We start from the raw sequence: 21,749 nt of genomic DNA on the forward strand, positions 1-21,749 counted from the left end.
GTGAGCAAATCCAGGATCCAATTACACAGTGGGGTATTGAAGCCCAGGTCCTGAAGACTGATGATCAGTTTTGAAGGGATGATGTTGTCGAATGCCAAACTTCAGTCTATAAAAGTAATTTGTCTTAGCTGTTGAGGTGTTTCAGAGCTTTGTGTAGAGGCAGTGAGATGGCATCTGCTGTAGACCTGCTGCTGCAGAGGGCAAATTGGAACAGATCCATGTTGCTGCTGAGATAGAAGCTGATATGGTTCAACAGCAGCCCCTCAAAATAGGGTGGATGTGAGTAGTAGCTACTTAGGCAAGTTTCCACTCTTTTCTGAGGCACTGGGTATAGATTGAGGCTTGTTTGAACCAGGTGGGTACCACGCCCTGCCAAATTGAGATGTTTAAGATATCCAAGTTGGTCAGCACGGGTACTCAGCCAAACTGAATGTTTTTCTCCTGAAGGCAAGCCACATGTCATCCTTGGATACTGACAGTAGAAGACATGGGATGTGGGAACGCAGTGGTTCTTCCTTGTTCTGGTGGTCAAATCAGGCATAGAAAACCCATGCAAGTCACAGGAAGAATGTGTAAACTCCTTATAGACAGCAGTGGATTTGATCTGGTTGCCAGCACTGTAATACTGTGGTCTTAACCGCCATCCTAAAACCCATTTTAACAGGTGCAGGAGTAGAAAAGAATCAAGGGATATGGGACAAGTGGGATTAGCTCAGATGGTCAAATGAGTCAGCATGGATAAATTTGGCCAAAGGGCCCAGTTCCATGCTTTATAGCAGGGGTGGCCAAACAGTGGCTCACAAGCCACATGCGGCTCTTTGACATGCAATGTGCGGCTGCAGGGAGGATAGCTGTCGTTAGCGGGGAGGGTAGGTGTCCGCAGCGAGAAGGTGGCTGCCAGCGGGTCATCAGCTGTCAACAGCCCGCCTGCTGCTAGGCACCTAAAGCTTCTAGCCTGCCTTGCTGCTTTCAATGCCTAGGGGGAATGTTTGGTGTGTAGACTTGATTAGAAATAAATCTTTTGCAAAATTGCTCCTTTTGAAACAGTGCTTCTTCACTATCTGCAGTGTATCAGCATTTTACAAATGGATGATTTGCAAGATCATTGGAAATGATCTTGGAAAATACTTTCCCCAACAAAACTGTACCAGGGGTGGGAAACCTCCCGCGCTGGCTGCCCCAGCCCTGATGTCCCGCGTCATCGGCTGATTGTAATCAGCTCACCCCCTGCTAGGCACCTGAAAGCGGCTAGCTGCTTTCAGGCTGCTGCTTTCAGGTGCCTGGGGCAGCGCTCGGAAGCGGAGATATATCTTCCCGAGGTGGGTCGAGTAAGTACACTGCTTTCAGGTGTCCTCCCGACAGCCACATTCGGGTATTTTAGGCTGCTTTACATTCGGGTATTATGGCTAACTGAAAGGGGCTAACGATAGTGTTAGTGGGTGTGGCTTGCAATCGGATGATTGCTACTGCTCTCAAATATCTGAAGTTTATGGTATGCGGCTCTTATGTTAAGCAAGTTTAGCCACCCCTGCTTTATAGTATATGACCCTCCAAAGCGCTTTATAGCGAATGAAATACTGCCAGCATTATAATGCAGGAAATGCAAGTTTTAATAACATTCAATCACATTCACTGAATTTTGTGCAGTTCCATTCATCAATCTAATTCACTCAGTTTCAAATTTTTCTTGATGACAACTGACCATGCCCTAATGTGACTAAGTTTAAACCGCACCACTAAATCAAGATGCAAGATGAAAATAATTTCTCTGCGCCCAATTGCTTCTTGTCCTTGAGAATTATAAATAATCTGCAATAAAATGCACCCTCTACCCCCCTCCCCAACCTCCAGAGAACAAAGGAGACCTCTTTCTTTCACACAACCTTTGTTAATATCATCTTCAAAATTGCAAGCAAAAGAAGTTCTGAATAGAACAAACAAGAAAACCAAAAAGAAAACTTCAAACATCTTGCATGGTAGAAAAAACATATTTTTCTCCCAACTGATAAAACAGAATTTACTTTCAAAAAGCTCTTAGGAACAAATGATCAATTTCTTTACTTAGTGCTATGCACAAGTCACTTGTTGTTATCTGTACGATTCTGCAAAAGTCTCACAGGTGACTCACAGGTGACTCAAATCTTGACTAGTATTCTTCAAAAATAATCAATATTATCTGATTTTGCCAAACAAATAAAAACAAAAAGAAAATAAATCAGGACTGAACCAAAAATATTATCGATAATTTTCAAGTTCTAACTTGGGTATAGGAATTGTAGGTAAAACTCTGAATGCTGTTTCATTAGGCAGTTTAGATTAGTCTGAAGAATTACCTGTGGAGTGAAACATGAAAGTCTGCATACGCTGTGATTTTAGTAAAAACAAAAAATGCTGGAGGAACTCAGCAAGTCTTGCAGTGTCCATAGAAGGTAAAGATACATAAGCAATGTTTTGGGTCTGAGCCCTTCTTCAAGGTATTGAGAATGACCTCCTTGGGCAGAATGGATGGACAAACTCAGATCTGCGCACTACCATTCTCATCCCAACTGATGTAGTGCAGCCATCGTTTCCAATTGTACACAGAGATTCCACAAATTACAAGTAAATGGATGCCCAACTAATGTTAATTTTAATGCTCTTTGTTATGTCTCTGTGTTATTCGGGAAACTTCTTAAATAACTTAGAGATGCAAGTTTCAAATAACAGAACAGACTTTACTTATTAAAGTCTTCTACCATCTCAGGAAACTGTTCACACTCACTCAAATACATATACATACGCCCACAGTGGTCCACTACAGTTACTACAGTGAGAAGAGTGTATTCTTACGCAGTTACAAAATAGTTCACATTATCCTGATTATATAACACTCTTGACAAAGAGAACTGCTAAAGAGAACTGCCCATCCCTCTTCTGTTTCTTCCCCAGGCCATTTTACATTTGTCTAAACAGGAAAAGCTAGTTTGAAGACTGTTCCAAAATCCTCCATTAATAAAAGAGCACCACCAACTTTTAAATTGGCAATTGTAAAGCCATATCCCAGCTTGTCAGTCAACATTTTATTTCCTGTCTTCTATCAGAAATGAATTAAATATTTTAAATGGCTGGTAAATCAAAAGTGGCCTGGTACTCATTGGGCTAGACCCAAATCTATCTCCCAAATCTATCTCTCCCATGGCCTTAGTTCAGGCAAACATGGCCTTAGTTCAGGCAAACATGGCCTTAGTTCAGGCAAACATGGCCACTGACATCTGAACACATCTCAACCCAACAACTGGAATGAAACAAGAAAGTCAGCACACGCTGTGATTGTCATAAATACACACAAAAGTGTTGGACTTCCTCTCACCCTTCAAACTTAACAGGGGTTGTAGCTTAATTGGGGTATTTTGGAAGCATGGCCCTGAAGGCCAGAAGAGCCTGTTGCTGTACTAGATGTCTAAATTTTTAAAAACTCATCAAGTCCCACAGTGCCTAAGGAAGGCAATAAATTATAACCAATGTTTCAGGATGAATCCAACCCATCAACACATGCAGACACCTTACTTAAAACATACCTCCATGTAGTTAAAGTTCTTATATTAACCTGTTCCATCCCATATACCCTCTAAAACTTCAAGGTCCATTTTATCCAATTCTGATCTCTATTCTCAAACTGCCAACTTCATTGAATTCAATTGACTTTCTGAAATACTACCACAATTCATAAAATGTCAAAGTTCATTTTATCCCATTCTTATATCTTCATTCTCAAAATGACAGTCTTATTAAATGCAACCAATTCCTTGAAACCCTCCATCTTTGAGATCATCCAAAAAACTTTGCTGATGTATTTAGTCATCTTGCCTCATTAGCCCTTTTTTCTATGTACTGTACCCAGTCAGATGATGCCTCTGGGCATATCTGAATTAAAACAAAGCGCTTTATGAATTATATACGCTGTTACAAGGCCCAAACCTCTCCAATCTTAACTTGGTCCTCTTCAAGATTTGCCTCTTGGCAAAAAAAAAATCCATAGAACCAGTAAACACTGCAGCACAGAATCAGACTCTTCAGCCCATGTAGTCTGTACAAACTTATTCTGCCTTGTTCCAATGTACTGCACCTGGACCATAGTCTTCCATCCATGTATCCATCAAATGTTAAGTATCAAAATTGAGCCCATATTCACCAATTAAGCTCGCCGCTTGTTCCACACTCTCTGCGGGAAGAATTCTCTGTAATGTTCCCTTTAAACATTTCACCTTTCACCCTTAGCTCATGTCCTCTAGTTCTCATCTCACTTAATCGCAGTGGAAAATGGCTGCTTTAATTTACCCGATCTATACACCTCATAATTTTGTGCACCTCTATAAAATCTTCCTCATTCCCCAACTCTTCAGGTAATATCCTAACCTATTTCAGGGACATGAAATTTCTAAATAACACTTTTATTAGCATTTTTATGAGTTATTGTTGACGTTGTTCCCTATGTGAGGTTCAGCATTTGGGTCTCATTTATCAAAACAGATTGACCCCAGATTACAGAAAACTTGGTTTGATGACATTCAACTTTATTCAAATTCTGTCAAAAATAAGTTTGGCTGCTGTTCATCAGTTTGAAAACGAAAACAACTGCAACTTGAAAAGGTCACTGAACTTCCCCCCCACCCCCCCTGAACTAGAAATTGATTTTTTCCATTATCAACAACCCACAACAGTAAACAGAGCAGTCATGGGTATCGTAATTGGAGGATGCTCTTCTTCCCATGGCTTTGTTAGTCTGCACAAGCAAGGAAAACTAGAAGCATCACCATCCCACAGAAAATTGTTTGGTATTTCTTCTCCAGTTCAAACAACAGTCAAAACATCCCTAGAGAAATTCTTAGTTTTGAACATTACTTAAGACAGGAATCAGAAGTCTTCTACACTCAGTAGTACAATTACTGTAGACACTTTTAAATGGAATTCAAATATATCAATTAATAATCATCAACATTAAACATTAAGCAAAAATTGCTGCCAAAGTATTTTGTCTTTCTAAGTTTATACATCAGCTTGTGGTACCCACACATATGTTGGTTTGGGCAAAGTGGTATTTAGGAAGGGGAATTTTAAAAAAAAACCAAAAACAAATATTACTCATAATAAATTATTTACAGACAACCGCTTAAAGTCTCTTCCCATCCTTCGCTTCATATTCATATTGCACATTAGGGACCGCTCCCTCCACAACTCCCTCGACCACTCATTCCTTCCCATTAATCGCCCCCTTGGCCACAGTTGTGCCCCACCTCCTACCTCACCACCATTCGGGGCCCCAAACAGTCCTTGCTTCACTTGTTAATCCCAAATAGCCTTCAGGTCACAGAGGAGCAGATAGGCAGGCAGATTTTGGAATGGTGCGGAAAATGCAGGGTTGTAGTTATTAGTGAATTCAACTTCCCTAATATTGACTGAAACCTATTCACTGCAAGAGGGATAGATGGGGCTGAATTTGTCAGGTGTGAACAAGAAGGATTTTTTTTTAAAATTACACAGAGTTGTAGGTGCCTAGAATGCCTTTCTGGTGATGATGGTGGAGTCTCTAGGGGGCATTTAAGAGACTCTTAGATATATTCATGGATGAAAGAAAAATAGAAGGTTATCAGATAGGGAGGGTTTAAGTACTTTGTTTTAAAAAGGAAGGAATATATGGTCAGCACAACATCTAAGGTTGAAGGGCCTGTACTGTGCTATATCGTTCTATGTATCTAAGGGAGTCATTGACTATATCCTGCACTCCGGGTTTGGCCTTCTCAACATCAGAGAGACTGGACACAGGTTGGGAGATCGCTTAGCTGTGCACCTCGTTCTGTATACATCAGTGACAGGGATATCCCGGTGGCCAGCTATTTCAATTCTGCGCCCTACTTGCATATCTGTCCATGGCCTTGTTCTATCAAACCAAGACCACCTGTAAATTGGAGAGGCAACACCTAATTTTCCAGATGGGCACTCTCCAACCGGATTGCATTAACATCGACTTCTCCAGTTTACGCTAGACCACTCCCCGTTCTCCCACATCCCTTTGTTTTCTTTCCGCCAGCTCTCCACCCTCTTTCCTCTCATTTCACAGAGCCATTCCTCCTCCCCTGGTTTGCTGGTGTGCCCTCCCTCCTTTATCTACCTACTACCTGCCTGCAGGCCCGTGTTCCTCCACCCACACCCCCCAAGCCCCGCTACCGCTATTTTGGTCAGGTGCCTGCCTATATTTTGTTAATACCTTGATAAAGGGCTCAAGCCTGAAACATTGGTTATGTATTTTTTTTTATCTTTGCTACATAAAGTTCACTGTTTGACCTGATGAGTTTTTCCAACATTATGTTTTTACTCTTGTACATTGTTACATTCATTTCTATTTAGACCATTACTGTGGCACTTTATTGTTACTCCCTCTTCTGCCATTTGAGGGGCTTCCCCTTGGTCTCAGCCACTCGATGACCAGCAATGGGAGGATTCTAGTTGGTGTTCTTTCCCCACAGCGCCCTCACTTTGGCTCCACCAAGACTCAAGTGCATCCCTGAGCACACACTCTTACAGCCTGGAATGTGCCAGTCAGCAGGATTCCTCCACCGATATCTCTGTGCGCTGAAAGACCAGCAGGTTTCAGGCAGTCCAAAGTGCATCTTTCACCGAGTTGATTGTCAAACATTTCTGGATGTCTGACTCTGTATGTCCCTGCGAACAGCCTGCAAATCAGGGAGTCCTCTGTCATGCTGCTGCGGGGATGAACTGTGACTCTGCATTCTGCACAGTGGTGACCGACTGTCTGCACTCCACTGCCGTCATCTCATGGCCAACGTGCATTGTGGATGATGTTTCCATTGCACAAGAAGGATCTGACTTGGAAGGACTCCTCTCACCATCAGCCTGGCAAAGTCCTGGTTCTTGTTTGTGAGCATTGGCAACGAAGCAACCACCAGATGACCTGGATGGTCTGTTCAGGGAACCACCCCACTGTGTCCTTCTAGGCCTGGTCTCTCAGTGTCTGCAGGACATTCCGTGCTGACCATTGCCTGATGATCTTGTGGTCAATAGTGTCTGTCTGGAAAATCTTTTCCATGAAGGATAGGTGGTGTGGCAAAGGTGACTGGAGCACTGTGTGGCAACGGAGCCAGGCCCATCCTTTACGACATCTGGGACAGATAGAACCTCAGCACATAGTTAAAAATGGTGCAAGGGCACCAAGTGCCGCTGATGGAAAATTTGGTTTGCCCACATCTCTTCAGAATAGAATGCATACTTAACCCCAATTCTGCACATGTACCCTTTATTCAACACAATGTAAAAAGTGACATCTACTGTACGCCAAGTTTACATTTTTTTTGCTAATTTTGGATTGATCTCCTTGCTCCTGCTACTCATACTTAATCCGCACATTAAACCTATTTACGCAACATATATTATATTGATGCAAATCAGACACAGAAATAATCTCAGATGGGAATATGGAGCAGAACACTATTCTGATCATTGTTCTCTCGTGTATTTGCTGTGTTCTAATTCCCAACATCTGTCCTGAATCTTCACAGAACTCATCCTAACTAGTGGTCATTTGACACGTAGCTGCAGCAAAGGTGGCAGGTCTCTAGTTGGAAAGTCATAATCCAAGAATTTGCAGAGGTTAATCAGGCAGGATCTTTCTCTTGAGTGAACGAGAAGCTGGAGGGACCTAGCGGACCAGGCAGCAGCCAATGGACAGAAATGGTCAATGAAAGTTTCGGGTCAGGATTCTCTCCACAGATGCTGCCTGACCCAATGAGTCCCTCCAGCTTCTTACTGTTCGCTAAAGATTCCAGCATCTGCAGTTCTCGTCTCCCTCCAGGAACTTTCCCCTCTGTGACATGCTGCTTGCTCATTCTTTATTCCCGATAATCAATGTTATCACTCGACATGGAAATCAAGTAACTAGTTCTGTAGTTGCTAATATCGATTTTATTATTTTTATGGAGCATCATCATAACCCAAGGACACCTTTTCTGGGTCCACTAATTGTCCCAATGATCTGAGCATTCAAAAACAAACTGAGAATCGAAGGATGTAAACCGAGGAAGACATACCTGGAATTGAGAAGCTTGAAGGGGATAGTAGAGAGGTACCATATGTGCTTGAAGGAAACCTAGATAAATAGAAGGATATTTGGGGGTTGGACAAGAAATAACAAGAATGGAATATAAATGCTGGCAGGGACCAACACAGTTAAATGTGCTAGATGGATGACCCTTTCTCAGGCACAGTTGGCTGAATGACCTTCCCTATGCCCTGGAAGCAGTTCATCCAATACATAGATATCATATTTGAATATGTTGGTCAATGCCTCTTTGGAAACCACCACTTCGAATTACCCCACCATTTTATTCAGGTGCCTACATTCTGCTCATAATTTGATGAAGGGCTCAAACCAGAAACTTTGGTGACATATCCTTACCTTTGCTGTTTGACCTGCTGAGATTCTCCAGCAGTGTTTTTAGTTTGCAGATTTTCAAGTTTTACTCTTGTTTTTACTTTAAATTAAATAATATTCATTGATGTGATTTATTGTTTTGATCCCTTTATTGCTGGTGCTCTGTCACACATAATCAAAAAAATGTTATTCACATTGAATATTGGAGAATGCAGCATTGCAGGATATTTGGTCCACTGAACTGTACAGCACTGAGGAAGGCTGTGGGAGTTTTCTCTCCTGTGTGTTCCTGATTTCAGAGCAATTAATCTTTCCCTTTGCTGCGCATAACATGTGCAGACCTTTTACACTTTGTTTTGCTACTTTTTTTTATTTTAAGAGGCATTAATCAAATTCTGCTTTGATATTAACAGGTTACAATAGTTGATAGCCAGTTCTATCAATTAGAGAAAAAGAGAGGAGAATATAGAACAGAGATGTAAAGTAAATATTTTTGTCAGTTATTACAAATGAAAGTGGAATAAAAATGTGGGTGTAATGGAGGAGGATAAGCATTAATTATTGGTGATAACTAGAAAATGATTTGTTTCTGAACTAACTGGCTGAAACCAAGTGTGATTTAAAATTAAACTCCAACCAGTTGAAACAATTCAGAGTAGAGGCAGGAGAACTTGGGTTGTGTGATTTAAAATTAAACTCCAACCAGCTGAAACAATTCAGAGTAGAGGCAGGAGAACTTGGGTTGCATGAAACCGCTGGTAGAACAACTGCCTCACAACCCCAGGGTCAGACCTGACCTAGGGCTTCTATGTTTTCCTTCTGATTGTATGGCTTTCCTCTGGGAGCTCTCTTTTTCTCCCAGAAGTACAGCTTGGGTAGGTTCATTGGACACTGCAAATATCCTCTGGGGTGCAGGTCCAGAGGAAGCTGATGGGAATGTGAAGAGAATTAATGCAAGTGGGTACTTAGAAAACCTGTTGGGTTGAAGGGCCAGATTCCATGCGGTTGTAATGAGGTTATTGTACAATGTGCATAAAATTGACATTCTCGCTTACTGCAGCCAAACAGGTATTTGTAAAGAAAAATTTTAATAGTAAACTAATTGAATTAATTTAGAAAAATAGATAACAAATATTCACAGTGATCCCAGTACAAATAAAAAGAGACTGTGTGCACTAAGGGGACATTCAAACTACATGGTCACAATTTATTGACTGCTGGCCCCTTTCTCCTGATACAGTTCACTCCATGGAATGTAGGATCCAATTCACACTACTACATTTCTTTTTTAAACAACACAAAGAGGCTTTGCCACAGCAGCTGACCACGTAGCACAACTTGACCTTCCACAAATCTTTCTGATCACATGGGATGGGGGGGGGAAAGGGAGCACCAAAGTGGCAATCAAAATTGCCAGGTGGTGAAACCACACCAAAACACATATAGTGTAGCTGGCTGTCAGAACACCCAATGTTTCCATTTGTCTCTGACATTTGGAAATATTCAAAAAGCATTTAGAAATCATTCAACAACCACGTTAACCATATGGAAAAAGGAATGAACAAAAAAATTTATATACGCCATTGAAAGATATTGATAATGCTCATGGACCAGTGGTTCTCTACCTTTTCCTTTCCAGTCACATCCCACTTTAAGTAATCCTTATGCCATCGGTGCTCAGTGATTAGTAAGGGATTGCTTAAGGTGGGATGTGATTGGGACGGGAAGGTTGAGAATCACTGTTTTAATCGTACCTCATTGACTCGTTATGTGCACGGTTTCATAACTCCAAAGGAAATGGGCTAATGACAATTTTTCTCAAGCGAAATATTTCAGTGACAATTGGGTCTAGAGCAGTGATTCTCAACCTTCCCTTCCCACTCACATCCCACCTTAAGCAATTCCTTACTAATCACAGAGCACCTATACCATAGGTATTACTTAAAGTAGGATGTGAGTGGGAAAAAAAAGGTTGAAAACCACTGTCCAAGACTAAACCATGCTTAGGGCTACAAAAACAGTAAAATCCCCAGTATTCGGCATCTTGCAGGGATTGCAGATGCCAGATATGGGAATTTTCCCGTTGCCTGATACACAATCTTACTATGCCTAACTAATACACCTGTGTTAAAAAGAAACAATTTAAAAGACAGTGCAAAATGCAAAGTAATTTGAAAAAAAAATCAGTATTGTAGCCCTTAATTATGTGAAATTCACTTTAATCAAGCAATTCCCATTTCATACAAAATTTAACTTTAAACCCCAGTCGCTGGCACTATAACAGTGTTGCCATCATAATTACCCCCCCCCCCCACCCCCGAGTTTACAGATAAAGACTTGCTAATTAATAATAATAAAGATAAAGACTCTTGCTAGGCAGGGATAGGGAGACACTTTGGGAGAGTCGCCCCAGTAAAGTGGCATCGACTGGCTCTTCATCCCAGGCGCTGCCATTATATTCAAACACAACTTTATTGAAACTTTATTCAAACAGCTCCTGCAGACGGGGCATGACTGGGGCACTCCGCTGTCTGAATGTTTGCTTCCATCTTCACCAAGGGGTAGTGCGTTGCTTTGGAGAACATTTACTTTTACAATTTTAAACCTTTATTTAAACACTTATTGGCATTTTTATTTATTCTTATTGACTTCAATCTATTTACTTATTTCATCGCCCTTTTTTTTGCCAGTTGCTTTAATTCTGGATATCAGAGATTTCACTGTACACAATCCATCCTTGAAGAACACAAAACTAACTGCAATTAATAGGAGCATGGAATGCAACACTGAAGGAGTTTTTGCACAACGCGGTGCATAGTTTAGATGGATGAGAAAGATAGAATTTTCAGGTTAGAGTGTCCTTTACAACCTCCTTTTAACCCATGGAGCATCAAACCATTTTCCAAACACAATCTCTTCATTGAGTAATGAGGCCGGTCCAGTTTAGGTAACTAATAATTTATCAACCAACAGCTGCAGCTTTGGAGCAACGAAGGATGAAAATAGAGGTACACAAGATCACGAGGGGCTTGGATAAGGTAGACCGCTTGCACCTTTTTTCCTGGGAAAACCAAAAAGACCAGATTAAGGCGAGTAGAGGAAAGTTTAGTGGAGATGTCAGATACTGGGAGCAGTTGCTGCGGAGATTATTGTATTTTTTTAATTGGAAAATTAACAGGACAATTCTGTGAAGCAGAAGAAGATGCAGCATAATTGGGAAAAGGCGAATTCAGGGGAAATAGTATTGGATTACTCCTGCATAAAGTGAAAAATCCAAAATACCAATTAGCCTTCTTCCAATAATAAATATCAATGGTAAATCTTGCAGAAACTGGTTTTCCAATTACTTTTCCAAGACAGTGGGACAGTGAGCAGAGTCATTGTTTCACAGCAACAGAGACCCAAATTCAATCCTGGTAGCAGTTCCCAACTGTGTGCATTTTGCCCTTTCTCCTAATTTCCTCTACATTCTCTTATTTTCCTCTTGTGCAGATAGGCCCTTTAATTGGTCCCTAGTATGTAGGTGAGAAGTATTATATGGGGGAAATTAATGACAATGTGGGGAGAATAAAAAGGGATTAACAGTGTAAAAGGATGTTTGATGGTCAGTGTACATGCAACTCGAATTGTTGATGTAGAAATGGGTCTTTGACCTAACTGAAGGGCTGTTGTTCCATGGTGTAGGACTCTTAACTGTACCAACTGTATATGATTCCACCACCTCCTCTGCCAGCCAGTTCCAACTCGGTGTAAAGAAATCTTAAGATCGTCTTTGAATCTCCCCCTCGCTCCTAAAAACTTTGCCCTCTTTCTTTTCGATACCCCCATCATGGGGAGAAAGATTTTGACCCTTTCTCCCATCTATGCCTCTCAATCTTGCATACTTTTATCAGCTCGCTCCCCTCGACATACTTCACTCGAGGAAAAACAAACCCAGCTTATTCAAACTCATCCATAACTGACGTCCTCCAATTCAGGCCACATCCTGGGAGGAAAACCCCACCTCAGATGTTGAAAATCAAACAAAAATAGAAGTACTCAGCAGGTTAGATCACATCTGTGGGAAGAGAAACAGGGCTGAAGACCTTTGATCAGAACCGAATGTTAGTGATGTTTCTCTTTCCCCAGACCTGCTGAGTATTTCCAGCAATTTTCTGTTTTTATTCTTCTCATTCCCATACTCCAAATCTCTTGGCAATGTAACAACTCAGTGCCTACCAGGGAAGAGAGTCATGGACATGCAAGGGTTGCCTTTCTACCGCATCTGCCACATTTAGCTTTCTGCTTCACCAGCTGTGTCATGAAACAGCTTCAGATAAACACAGAAAAAACTCATTTCAATGCACACGCCCTTTGTTGTCCCCAGTTGAAGACTTAAGTTGAACGTGATTAAGAAAATTAAACTGTATTTTTTAGAAATTCCTACTACACCAAAACAACTGACTCATGATGGAGGACATCATACCATTGGGACAGCCCCTTAATTTCAACAGTTCAAGTTTAGAAGGAAGGAATTAACATAATAAAAAACAAACTCAGAAGGAAGAGTCGCATCTGTGGCCAGGGTGGGGAGGAAGAATCATGAACATTTCAGGTCAGTGTGTGTGGCTTGACCCAAAATAATCAACAATTCTCCTTCCCTCCACAGACCCTACTAGTAGACACACCGAAATGCTGGAGCAACTCAGCTGGTCTATTCAGCATCTATAGGAGACAAAGATATATTGCTGACATTTCAGGCCTGAACTTGAACTCAGCAAGTAGGGTACTCCCTGACCCGCTGAGTTCTTCAGGCAGTTTGTTTCTTGCTCCAGATTACACCACCTGCAATCTTCTGCATCTCTATTTACAGAGAAGCACCAAAGTGCATTGTGCAAAGTAAATTTTAATTTAAAAAAGAACATCGTTACTCACTGACTGAAAGTTTGATTTGACTTGACATTGCTGGGTGGAGCCCTGAATGCTTGTTAAGCACACTATTCCAGTCGTTATTATTTGGGTGGGTTTCTTTGCAATGTTCTCACATGCACAGCCCAAGTTCAACAGTCCAGAGAACAAACGAGTGGAAACCAGGATCAACAGGGAGAAATAAGATGTTCACAGCCAAGACAAAAATATTCTTTTGAAAGTGGGGGGAGGACCAGAGCAATCTGGAGAAACTGGTGTGGATTTCAGGGAAATCCCAGAGACTTCTTTGCCTCATCTTTTGAATCAACTTGCAAGGAACTAGCATTAACTGGAAACTGAAGTGGAGCAGTCACAGGCAAGAAATCCTGTGGCAAAGAACTCGCTTCCCAACTCCCCAAAGCCTGACCACCATCTACAAGGCTCAAGCCAGGAGTGTGATGGGATACTCTCCACTCACCTGGATGAGTGCAGCTTCAACAGCACTCAAGAAGTTTGATATCATTCAGGACAGAGCAGCCCTCTTAGTAGGGACCCCATCTACACCCAGTCACTCACTCGTCTACTGATAAGACTCTGGAGACAGCACCTTCCAGACCTACCACCTCTATCAGGAAAATCAAGGGAACACATCTAGCTGAACTACTCTATAAGCCACACACCACATGACTTGGAATTATATTGTGGTTCCTTTACCATCACTGATAATTCTAGCACCGTGGGCACACCCACAACTTCAGGACTGCTGCAGTTCAAGAAGGCAGCTCCCCACCACCTTCTCAAGGGCAATTAGGGATGGACAATTAACCACTGGCTCAGCCTGTGAAGCACACATCTCTTTAATTTTAATTTAATTTGAAGATGCAGCAGTTAACAGGCCCTTCCAGCCCATGAGCCAATTCCACCCAAATTCCTGAGTGAGGTAGAGGTCCAAGGGAAGTGAAACTAGCAATGTTTCAAGAGGTCAGAAATGCAGGAGCATAGGGATCTTGGGCATTTAAAAATGGGATTTGCACTGTTATGGAGGAGGCAGTGTTAGCGTAGCAGTTAGCACCAGCCACCAGTATTCAAATTCAGCACTGTCTGTAAGGAGTTTTAACATTCTCTCAAAGACTGTTTCCTCCCATGCTTCAAAAGCATACAGGGATTGTTGGTTAATTGTATTTGGGGCGGTGTGGAGGGCCATTGGCTCATTAGCTGGAAGGGCCTGTTACAGCGATGCATGTCTAAAAAATTCAGTGGTGTTGCATTTCCTTGTGATCATTTGCTGAAACATCTTAACTAGCTGTACCCTTCATGACACTTGGTTCATGCTGAATCAACAGTGCATGCTTAAAGGCTATTGTGAAACTTTGCAATGGCTTCCTCGGTACAAGGGCTTGACTAGGTCTAACTGCTGAAACGCATTCTCCAATAGTTCCTGTAGTTCTTCACAGGAAGAACTGAAAAGGAACTTCTGAAATAAGATAGGAGTGGCCATCTGGCCCATTGGGTCTGCGTTGCCATTCAACGAGATCACAGTTGATCTGTCTGTGGACTCCACGTCTTTTCCCCAGAACTGTTATCTCGCTACAATGCAAAAATCCACCCAATGGTGCCTTAAATACATTTAAGGAGGCAACTCCATTGCTTCTTCGAGCAGCGAATTCCATGGATTCATTTCTCTCTGGGATAAAGCAGTTCCTCTTCGTCTCTGTCCTAAATCTACTCTCCCGAATCTTAAACAGTGCACAAAAGTGCTGGAAGAACTTAGCAGGTCATGTGTAGGATCCATGGAAGAGCAATGTATAGGCAGTCTCTTGCTTTCCATGGTTGTTGCCTGATCTGCTAAGTTCCTCCAGCACTTTGGTGTATTGTTCTAGTTCCCCAGCATCTGCGGACAACTTCTTTACCCCCGAATCTTGGGGCTATGCCATCCATTTCAAATCTCACCTGCCAGTGGAAACAATTTTCTTGCCTCGTGGTTTATCCTGCATCCTCCATCATCCAGTAGTTCAAGTGGTAGCTCACTGTGGCACCCTAATAACAGGGATAGACAATAATACTAACCCCTCCAGTCCATTATTTGATTGAAAGAGCCAAGTGCACACAACAATACCTCACAAAAAAAACAGTGCAACCTATGGTTGGATAACTTGGTCTGCAGTGTTACTGATAAGAGAGACAAATATTTACCAGGCCACTGAGGAGAATACATCGATTCCCCTCTTCGTAACCCTGGACTTTAGTTTAACATCATAGAAGAGTACAGCACAGAAATGGGCCCTTTAGCCTATCTAGTTTTTTGCCAAAATATTTGCCATTGACCTACACCCAGACCATCACCCCTCCCCCATACACCTCCCATCCATGTACTTTGCCAAATTTTTATTAAATGACAAAAATCAATACTGCATCAACTAACAGTTTGTTCCACACGTTCAACCAAGAAAATAAGGAACAATGCAGGCATAAATGGAAAAGTAAGTTTAAAGTTGATAATACTCTTGCCCGAGTCAGGAAGTCATTTGTTTTTTTGTTCTTCTTGAGGTAACATTTTTTTTTAATTCTGAGGGCTTGCTAAACTATGGCTGGTGTAAATAGGATATGTTCTCAGAGCCACACCTCGATGCTGCTTGCTTGATTCAAATGAATCCACAACACCAAGAAATTCACTCAGAGAGTGGCAGTTCAACATTTTTCCTCATCAGTAAAAGGGGAAAGGATCCAAAGATCCAGATACACATCTCAAGGAAAAATGCTGACTGCAGATATGCTGCTGGGTGCAAAATGGCTCCTGTCTTAATCTACATAGCAACAATGACATTTAAAGTTACATCTGGAGACAGATGCTTGCAAAGTTCAAGAGATGCAAAATAAATGCTTTGTTTCAATAGCTCTTTGAAACAGCACAAACTGTGCGAATGCACTTTGAAATTGTAAAATAAAAACAATCAAATTAATTTCTTAATGCTGTGCCCCTGGTGAGCATTTAAGAGGACATTTTGGCCTCAATGCATGCACGACATTCACCTTAGTCCACAACACACAATTTGTAAAATAAATAATGTTTGTGTAATTCAGTGTTTGGAAATTAATTTTACTGCCTTCAGGAAGGAAAGAATTAAGTGCAAACAAGGACAACATAATTGACAAATCTTTCAGTGCAGCAACCTTTCACTAATTAACTATCAATTCCATTGAAGATCCTGGAAAACCACCAAGCCCCCACCTGCCGCAACAAAAACAGCATTCAAGTATTATTCAAATGTGGGAAACTGCCAAACTGTGTGCGTGGATAGATAGATCTGCAACATTCTAAGTAGCATACTCCTGATCTTTAATTCCTGATACTTGCTGCTCTTCTGAAGAATTTAGATTTGCCATCCAAGTAACCAAGATTCAAGTGGTTTTAGAAAATGTGCTTTGGATCTACTCCAATGCTTTATCGATAAAATTGTCTTGCCTGGAAGGGGAATGTTCTGTCATCAAGTGATCTCTGTTTGAATTCCCTGCTGTGAATTATTTTGCTACTCCCAACTCACCTTGGCCTGTGAGGTAATGAACGTTGTGTACTCAATATTATGTATGCAGCATTTAACTGGCCATTTCAAGTCATGTTTTAAGCCAAGTCTGAATAATTTATACAAAATTAAATCCAATTTTTCAGAGCATAGGAAAGACATCTAACAGCACTCATGCCCAATCGCCCTGCCTGATATTTTTCCCTTTATTAAGGCTACTGTCTTCATCATGTTGTTGTTTTGTGCACTTTAGCATCCAGTGATTACAACTCAAAAAGCTATTTCTTTGAAAATTAAATTAATTTGCAATGCTTGTTGGTGTGATGGGTGCTTTGTAAATGCATCTTTTGCACTTGGCAGGCCACACAAGCTTCTTCCAAAACACAGTTCTGACTGATCTGCAAATACATTTTGGAGATTTAATGGTCAAATTCCAAATGTATTTAATTCCAGATTCATTACTTCTTCTCTTGAATTTAAATTCCCAAGATCTCATTCAGGGATTTGCATTTTGTTGCTGAATCGATAGTCCAATGCTCTGCATACTAACTTGATCACTGATGTTGCACCTTTAAAGACTGACCATGTTCTTTCCCCTTCCTATCCTAACTTTCAAGCCAGCACAGTCAGCTGTAGTGAAGTAGTTACAAACTAATTCTCCCCTCCTCATTCATTGTTGCTAGTGGAGATGAACTGTGCAGGACTAATTGCAAAGGTTTCTGGGCTTCCTCGTGTCAGGATCTCAGGAAACTGTTTTAATATGCAAGTCTTCGTGAGGAGCTGGTGATTCAAAAATCTTGCGCTGAGGAATACATGGTTTAGATTCAAAGATGTCTCTTTTCTCCTCCATTTGCCAACTTCTGCCAACAAGAAGCATATTCCTCCAAGCCAAGGAATGATTCCCCATGAACAGAACGGAAATGGATGTTAGAAGTTCTATCAAAGGTCATACATTAATGAAATTTATGGTGGGATGTAGAGAGGGTGGGGGAGTGGTCATTTATGCCCATTTGGGACAAAAATTGGAGCCAGTTACTCTGTCCAAGTTCTTGGCTTGCAAGTTACAGCTCTTCAAGTGGTCATATGGGCACTTTTCTCAATCTTTCATCTCCCTGGCATCACAAAAAACAGTCTATCTAAGCCATTGTCTCCTAAAACAATAATTCAATATTCCTCGTGTGACAGATTATGTTATATTTTATATTGTATATAGATATGTTGTGGCAGTTTTTTTTAAGTGTAGGTCACATACAAAGGCAGTCCAGGATCTGGGTGCCTTTGGAAAAAAAAATTTTGAAAAATGTCTATAAGGACTTCACAAGTAGGTGTTAATTGGACATACTGTGGAGTCATGGATTATTGTTTTGGAAAGCAACAGATGAACAAACTTGGAAGATTAGGTCCTGAGCCGCAGTCTGTCTGAGTGAAGTTGGCTGTTCTAAGAGGGTCATGTGGTTTTCTCTGAGGGGTTGGGTTTTGGGGGGGGGGGTGGAAGAAAGAGATAATTCAGTTCTGTAGTTCAGCAGCAGCAGCTGGGACTGGAACAGGACAAGCTGACAAGCTTGGGAAAAACCCCATTTTGAAGACTGGTTGTGAGTTCTTAGTTCAGCCTGGTCAAAGCCCTTGTGGTCCATACAAGAGGAGAGGACTGGCTCCATAATGTTTCACTTGAAATAAGGGAAACAAAAAAAGAACTCTGTGGTGACCTGAAAGAAAGAGGTTATCATATGGAAAACCACGATGGGGCAAGTTTCTTCGGCAGGATACTGAAGTGGCAGATCTGAAGGAATCAGCTGTGGGTGTCCAACGAGCAACAAATCTCTCTCTGAAAACCAACAAGAACCTTTTTGAGCGGTAACCATTTACCTTTCAAGCACCAAAGCCTGGTGAAATTCATAAATTTTAAATTCTGTGCACAGTATAAGAATTGCCTGATACCAGTGAACTTGGAGGAATGAGAGGTGAGATTGGACTGTGAATCAAAGAACTTTTTTGAACTTGCATACACATTATATACATGTGCGCTTAGAATTAGAAGGAGGGTTAAGTTAATAGTAATAAGTTAAAGTTTGATCATGTTTAAAGATAATTAAAAGCAATTTTGTTTAAGTAACCATTTGTCTTGGGGAATTTCTATTGCTGCTGGGTTGTGGGGTCCTCTGGGGCCATAACATTAGCAAAAACCAATTAATCTTATCTACACACCTTCTATGGACCTGTCCCATACTTCCAGTACAACAATGACTAGAAATGTAGGCCAATTCTGAACTTGCCACTGTCCCTAGGTCTTTTCCCATCACCTTACCTATTGCCAACTTTTGACAGTGGTTACTGTCTGTTTGCAACTCATGGTACCACATCAGTTATCTTCCAGTCTCCAGAATTTGTAGCCTCTTACAAAAATGGAACTTTGGTAGTAAGAGACCATGTTCATTTCTTTTCAAGAGCCTGGATTAATTGTATCCAGACCTGGTGCTCAGAGATTTTAATATTTTATGTCACTTTCCCTCTCTTTTCTCATTTATTCCCCCCACCCCATTCTCCCCACCCTCATTTTCAATCTCCCACACACTTCCACTCCAATACCCCAAATGAATCATGGTCATCTTTCATTAAATTAGACCCAAATAGTCACATCTGCTTCCAGACACAGGCTATTGTTTAGTCTCTTGTTAGGGATTAGTACTTTCCTCAATTATCATTGTTCCCCTCACCTATCATGGGTTTTCAGAGCCGTTAGCTGCATTCAAACCTCCTGCTGAATTTCCTCCCTATATCTGTACTCCTCCATGCCTTCTGCTCTGTGCAGCTCTTAACATTTGTCATTGCCTTCCCTTTTCCTCCTTTGTTCTGTGACATCCATGAAGGTTTGAGTTTGGGAATTCCTTTACTTCAACTGGGAACACATTTGGTTGGAACTTGAGTCCTCTCCTCTCATGATTATGATGGTGAGGTCTTTAAACAGCTATTTCTATTCTACTGCTGTTAAATCATTCCTTTTGGTAAAATTAGCCCTCCTTCAATTTTCATATACTTGCATATTGTTCTTTCCCAGAACTTAGTTAAATCCATCAGAATAATGATTTTTGTCCCCACATGCTCCCTACCATCACATTCTCCACTTACAGCGCCACACTGTAAAGCTAAGTTCAAAGAGTAAAGAAACAGTTCCTTCAGCCCTGATCTCTCGCACTGGCCGCCCCTGCATCTGTTCCGCGACTTGGCTGTAACGCAGTATGAAATCTTGGACCCCAACTACCGCATTCTAACGAGGTTTTACTGTACTTCAAGACCATCAGTCCCTTTTAACATTCTTCACCCTTTCCAACTTAATGATATGTTGCTCATAGCTGAGTGACCAAAACTGTTGGGTGTGGGGCCCTTCCCTCACTGTGTGGCCAAGTATCAACTAAAAAAATTCTACTGAATGAACTTCAAGTTTTCTGAACCTTACACTCTTTACTTCATTGCTACTCCACTTAGTGCACAGGTAGTAGCTACAACTGTCTCCTCATGTGTGCCCTTCTTGGAAGATTGCCCAGATCTGTAGTCTTAAACTGCATCCGAGTGAGGTGCTCATCTCATTTTGTTCCTCAGTTTAACACGTAGGATGCTTCAGGCATGTATTCCCTTCTCAAAGGTGCAATAGTTTCCTTTACAAATACTGCTACACCCACCTTTTTCTTTACACCTAATTATCCCCACAGCAATCCTGGCTGCACCCGATCACACATGCTCCCTTTGGTCTATCCACATTTTCTGTCATTTTCTCTGCAATTTTAATCTATATTAACTAGGTTTGCCCTTTCACAGACCCCAGCAGGTTAGCTGAGACATACATACAAAACTTTTTTTAAAATATCAAAACTCTCTTTTAAAAGGTCTGTAGTCAGGAATGTCGAGCTCTGGTTCCTGCCCATTTGAAGCCATGTTTCATTTTGGCCATGGTATCACACTCCTACATGCTTATCTCTCTCAGCTCATCTTTATTTCTGACACACCTTGCATTCAAGCAGGCACTGACACGAGTTCTCTCAGTCACAGGGCACAGAATAGGACCTTCTGCTCTACTTGTCCACACTGACATTCCGTTTCTCTCACTTCCTCTAGTAGTTCCTTCCAGAAAGATGATTGTGTTCTTTCAGCCATCCCTTCATGTTTAATGAAGCTCATTGGTCATTCCGCTCCTTCCCACTCACCCGTACCAGCCAGTCTACACCTTCTCCAGTCCTGTAGCAATTCCATTCAACAGATCCCCTGCACCAGCCCTTCAGCCAGTCATCCACTTGCACAATCCTCTCAGATCTCTTTTCACTGGCTCTGGAGTAACTCAGTGACGAGTAACATTGGCCTGCTTTTAAGACTTAGCTCCCTCTCATCTGTCCACCAGACCTCATTCATCATTTCCCTGTGTCATCTGTACCCATATGGACATGGCTTCTAGCTACTCTAGAACCCTTCAAGATTCTACAGTGACTTGATGATGCCCTTGAAACAAGCAGGTCAACAAACCAACCTGAAACCAGATCTGTGGTACAGATGTACCCATCCAAACTCTCTACCCACATTGAATTCATCATCGCCAACTACATTCTACCTGTTGAGTTGAGTCACCCACACTGCATTTATGTAGCACTACCTAATCTTCTCTAATGCTCAGGGAAAAATGCTTCATCTTCCTGGCCAGCACGGAGGCTCCCAGCCTCTTTCTGACTCCCAGATTGACAGGTTTTGTCATTGTGACCTACCACCTTGCAGATGCACTGCAAGTGATGTCAGCGCTGGGCCAACAATCAGCTTGAAATCTTCCAGTTGATGACACTACCTGAATGTACACTAGATGGAGTAGAACAGAGGAACCCCCCCCCCCCTCCCAAACAGACCTGCATTTACAGGAAAGAGAACAAAAAATCCAA

The 21,749-nt window shown here is 41.6% G+C and overlaps 1 protein-coding gene and 1 long non-coding RNA gene across 18 annotated transcripts in view; both read right to left on the reverse strand.

Annotated features, from left to right (window-relative positions):
• Positions 1-21,553, reverse strand: part of LOC138761069 (uncharacterized) — a 74,073-nt gene extending 52,520 nt beyond the window's left edge. The window contains exon 1 of the long non-coding RNA XR_011356097.1: positions 21,473-21,553. This is a non-coding gene — a long non-coding RNA (uncharacterized lncRNA). The remainder of the gene's footprint in view (positions 1-21,472) is intronic.
• Positions 1-21,749, reverse strand: part of LOC138761066 (hypermethylated in cancer 2 protein-like) — a 101,810-nt gene that overhangs the window by 52,520 nt on the left and 27,541 nt on the right. For 4 of the 17 annotated variants that reach the window (XM_069932640.1, XM_069932645.1, XM_069932646.1 and 1 more), the window contains exons 1-2: positions 19,548-21,333; positions 8,082-8,140 (exon numbers count right to left, since the gene is read on the reverse strand). The exons of 3 other annotated variants lie outside the window; for them this stretch is intronic. The gene's annotated coding sequence lies outside the window, so the exon portion shown is untranslated. 10 more of the 17 variants (XM_069932633.1, XM_069932636.1, XM_069932637.1 and 7 more) reach the window with 5 other exon arrangements.

The sequence above is a fragment of the Narcine bancroftii genome, chromosome 4, assembly GCF_036971445.1.
Source record: "Narcine bancroftii isolate sNarBan1 chromosome 4, sNarBan1.hap1, whole genome shotgun sequence".
NCBI lineage: Eukaryota > Metazoa > Chordata > Chondrichthyes > Torpediniformes > Narcinidae > Narcine > Narcine bancroftii.